We start from the raw sequence: 5,464 nt of genomic DNA, 5'->3' as shown, positions 1-5,464 counted from the left end.
TTTTCTCTTTTGTGTTTGTTTTTGGATTTCGCTTTCTTTTCCCTGTTGTTATTCTTTGTTTGCTTGTTTATTTTTTCTTGCTAGGTGTTTGTTTGGGCACACTTTGTGGGTGCCACTCATGGGGGATTCACTCAAACTTCCCCCCAATTTCTTTGAGTGTGCCGCCGATCTCCTTCGCACCAGCTTTGCCGTTTACTGTCTTCTGCTGGGTCTTTTCACGCGTCCCCCACCGCGATGTGCTTCTAACGCCATCTACGCATCGGTTTCCGGCAAGCACGCTATCGGATTTTCTTCCGACTGCTGTCATCCGCCTAGTGTGCTCATATTTTTAAATTTTTAGTTGTATTGCTTTGATTTTCCCTGTATTTTTCTTGTTTTTCTTGCTGCTTGTAATAAGGCCATGTCCTCTTTCTTGATCTCCTCGCTTGTTATTTTGGTCCAGACCCCTTGGGTTGTGGATGTGAATGATATCCTGGCTTTCGGGTTCAGGAGGATGTGTGTCGGCATGGGGTCCTTTTGATCCCAGGGTCGAGGAATAAGAGCTACCTATGCATTAGTTTGTGTCTGCCTAGTGCAGATCTGTTATTCCAACTGAATATTAGTTATAGGTTAGCGGATGTTTGACATCTTTGATGTGTAATCTTTGACTTTGATCTTTTAGCTTCGGCTAGGATCTTTCAGAACGTTATGTTCTATGATTATAAGAGTTTTAATGCTATTGATTCCTCTATTAATGAGATAAGAATGATTTTCTTTCCAAAAAAAAAAAAGAATATATATTTAGCATAAAATGGGGTAATATTATCTTAATATTAAAATTAAAGAACAATATTTACAATATTACCCTTCCTTTTACATTAAACAAATACCCTCTATTTCAAATGAAGCTTCTAAATAGATTTTAAGAGTAAAGCTATTTATTAAACTGATATACGATTGTTAAATGACTGAGAGTCTGAGATGATGTGACAGTAAAAATTATGTTTTTTTTTTTTAATATATATTAGTGTTAATTCAATGACTAATTTTCACTGTTACGCCATCAAATTATACAACAGTAATATAACAACCTTTTTTTTTTTTTTTTTTTTGACATGTCCACATAAGGGAAGGGGGAGGAAGGATTCGAACTAGCGACGTTCGCTTCATTAGGCGTGATCCAAGCCGATTGAGCTACCCCTTAGGGACAGTAATATAACAGCCTACTAAAATAATATTGTTCTTAAAGAAAATTGGTTAATCTCTACGCAAAGCTCCTATATTAATTTTTAAAAATGCATACAAGAATCACGTGCTTTTAAAATAGATGTGAATTTAATAGTCTAAGAAAGTTTGGGAAAACTTTGTCCTTATTTGATTACCCAAAATCTTTTCAATTTTTTTTTTTTTTGAAAAAAAAAATTCTGCACGTTTTAATGAAACAAGCAAACAAATTAGTAGAAAAAATAATTCTCCTCAATATTGGACCATATGAACATATGGGCCTCATCATCAGATAAATATATGGGCTTCTCTTTTTCCAATGGGCCGGGTCTATATTAGATGTATGCAGTACTCACGGGAAGAATATATTTTCAGACACCCACAAACAAGCTGTACGTGGGAGTGAGGGAGCTGAAGAGACTCGCTTCACAAAAAGAGAGAAAAGAGAGCAGATTCTATGTTTCTAACGGAAAAGAGCTAAACTTTGGGCAAAACACGAAGAGAAGAAGCGAAGGAAAGCATGAATATGTATTAACAAAATCACTAGTGTTTAAGAAAATGTTATAATCGCTTGCTTGTTCCGAAAGAAAGTGTTTGTATTTGGGTTTTGCTTTGTTGGATTTAGTGAACGGTGAAGTATGGCGCCAGAGACGAACTACCCAAGTCCAGCTGCAGGCAAGTTTCACTACCCATTTAGCTCGATCAAACTGTTGTTGGTTCTCATTTCGTTTGGTTCATTTTCGTTTTTTTTTTTCAGTTCATCGTGTTCATGTGCATTTTGGATTTTATTTTATTTTATATAGTTTTGTTCTTCATGTTCATTCTTTTATAAACCATATTTCCATTTTGAATGTGTTAAAGAAAGTTGCTTTAAGGATATGTTGTTGATAGAAATGATTGATTCAAATATTTTAATACCGATGAAACTCCCTCTTAACGAATGAGACCCGATACATATAATATTTTAATTATAATAAAGGTAAACTGTGGTAATTAAGGTTTAAACTCACTATCACTATTATAATACCATGTTACTACTGTTTGTCCTAAAAGTGTAAGTGGATAAAAAAATAATTTATTTAATTATTTAATTAATATTTAATCGTCTTGAAGAAAACTATTTCTTGAGGGATTTTTTATTTTTTTATTTTTAAGTCAAGGCTTAAGCATTTTATTTATTTATTTCAAATATAGCTATAGAGGGCAAGGTACAAGTTACAACTTCCAGGTAAAAGAAAAACCGAAAAAGGAAAACCCTTTGAGATGAATAGAACCTTTGATAAAATTGATAATACCCTTTTAACAGGAAGATTTTTCTCCAACCATTTTCGTTATTGAATTATATGGAGACTTATGGGTTTTCCTTTGGTCATGAGTTGAAAGCGATTAAGGATTTATCATCATTATAATTATATTTTCAACTTTTGTATGTTTAACTAGGTGCCCACATTCAGGAACGGAACTCCAATTTTTTATTGGAGGGGCGAAAGCATTAACGAGGGGTCAAGCCTAATTTTGATAGAGACCAAATTAATTTTTAGACTAGTGTGTATATATATATGTATTACTATATAATATGTAATTCAAAACAAGGGGGTTGGGATGCTCTTCCAATCTTATGCTGGCAATTTGCTTGTACATTGTCTCGTTGGATGTCTAAAACTCTATAGCTCAATGTATGTGTTAATAATGCAGCAGATTGCACACAACGATGAAATTCCAATTTTCACAACAATCTTTTTAGCATGAAGTACATTGTAAATATGCCACTGTGGTCAAAGTAAATTAAGAACAACCCAGTATATTCAGACACTCCTAATTGCTTTGCTTTGATAGACTTTGTATTGTGGAATTATGATTATATTTATAAAACCTGATTTTTACGAGCTTTCTACTCATGGAAAGGGTGCTTATGTTTCTCCAGAGCTATTTTGATATTGTTTTTCTTTTGTTTATAGTGTACTGGGGCTTGTTATAACGAAGTATTATGAACTTTGTTTTGAAATCCTTCTATTTGTTTGCTTCTGCAAGTGCACGGCTTACATGGTTCTGATGATTTTCATGTTGAAAACAGAGATCTCTAAGGAGTACAAAAGGAGGAAAATTCACTTTGAAGGAGAAGATTCTGATAGCACAGCAAATTCTGTGACTAAGCATGACGTATCTAAAAAGAAGCAAGAAAAGGCCACATCAAGGTTTGTTAATGATTCTGACCCATTTGACATTCCCAAGTTGCTGCAAGAGTTGGATACAAGTCCATTTGGAAGTCTGACAAAAGAAATAGAGGAGCTTTTCTCACGAAGGTCACAGTTGCCAAACTTTCATAGGCTTCACGATACATGTTCAAAAGTGCCAAAGAACCACTGTAAAGAGCCTTCTAAGTCGGTGAACCAACAAGTCACTCATCAGGCACATCAAAATGTCATTAATTTAGAGCCTTTTAATGGTGGCACTGCAATAGCCCCGACTGTTATAGATCTTAGTTCAGATGATGAAGAGAGTCCACAATGGATACATTCTGCTCCAACAGTTAAAGATCTTAGTTCAGATAATGAAGTGAGGGGACAAGAAACACGCTCTCTGCCAACTATTATAGATCTTAAGTCAAATGATGAAGACAATGGACAAGGAATGCATTCTCATATACTTCAAATGGTTGTGCCGGAGCCTGTTGGGGGACTTCTCATGAAGGACTCCATGGTAAGTTTGTTCCTGCATATGTAACTTTTACAGTTGCAAGTATGATGAAGCAGACATTTTAAGGCCCTCTCTACCAAGGTGGTTGTACTAGAGACCTGGGATTATGTCCTCCTTTCACTAGGCTTGAGGCAGTTTGTTGTATGTATGGATAAGGATTACCCCTGTTGTATGACCATTGTTGGCTAATGACCAAATAAAAAAAAAAAAAAGTTGTCACCATGTTTAACAAGCATTCAAAGCATGTTGACAGACTTATACTACCTATGTGGTACGCCTTTGTTGAATTAGGAAGATCTTTATAACCTATGCAAATTTATAAATGCTTGCTTTTAAGTTTCCTTTGCTCTATTATTTTATTGTCCTTTCTAAATCATTTTCTTCACTGTGTATTAATTGGTGTGTATATGATATTCTGGTTCAGGATTGTTTAAAAAGCATGGTCGGTAAAGTTGATATTAGGATAGATGAAGGTGGTAATGTTGATGCAGGAGATGCACTTGTTGAGGAAGGTGAGAATGTTGATGCAGGAGATATACTCGTTGAGGATGGTGGGAATGTTGATGCAGGAGATGTATTTGTTGAGGAAGGTGGGAATGTGGATGTAGGAGATGTACTCATTGAGGAAGGTGGGAATGTTGATGCAGGAGATGTACTTGTTGAGGAAGGTGGAAATGTTGATGCAGGAGATGTAGTTGTTGATACTGAAGATGAGGGGCTAGAAGATATACAAATCAAAGCTCCAAGAAAAGAGGTGAGAAACATGGCTGCTGAAAATGATATCACGATAGATAAAGGTGGATATGTTGGCTCAGGAGATGATGTGATGATTGAGGAGGACGAGAGCCAATTGAAGATGAAGATATGGCGAGTCTATGGAAGGAGATGACATTCACATTAGAATGTTCCAAGGTATCTTCATTTGCTTTGTTATTCATGGTAACAAGAGTTTTCATATTATTTATCCATTAATCTTGACTTAAAAGATATAGACTAGTGCATGTGCCAATTCTGCAATTGCATCATTTTCTTGGCTTTAGTAACTTAAGTTTGGAGCTTTTGCAAATGTTTCTGGATCTGTGGTTGGCTTTTTGGTACTATTATTTCCAGTTCACTCTTGCTCATATCGTAACACACACACACACACACACAGACATAATATTTCTTATTGGATTCCATTTAAATGGCCCAAAATATGATATTACCTCTCCCAAATGGTATCTAATTAATTAATTCATTTTTCAATTATGAAACTAAATAATGTCATCCAATGTGCTAATGCTAGTCCATCATCCATTGGGTAATTAGCACATTCATGTTGGTGCAATGCATAGTAATGATTCAGTAACAATTGTCATTATATCCCTAGACTCAAATCTATTACAAAATAATTAAATAAATTATTGCAACACCAGCTTGCCTGCTGAGATTATGTTGGATGATAGATTAGTACTGAATGTGAGAATGTCTCTGGCAAAGCAAGGAAAATGACAAAAAAACTGTTATTGTATGTCCTTCTGAGTCATCTCTGCCTTGTATAAGCGCATTTGCAGCAAAGCATGAG

This window comes from Corylus avellana, chromosome ca1 (assembly GCF_901000735.1).
Source record: "Corylus avellana chromosome ca1, CavTom2PMs-1.0".
Lineage (NCBI taxonomy): Eukaryota > Viridiplantae > Streptophyta > Magnoliopsida > Fagales > Betulaceae > Corylus > Corylus avellana.
This window is presented reverse-complemented; position numbering follows the sequence as displayed.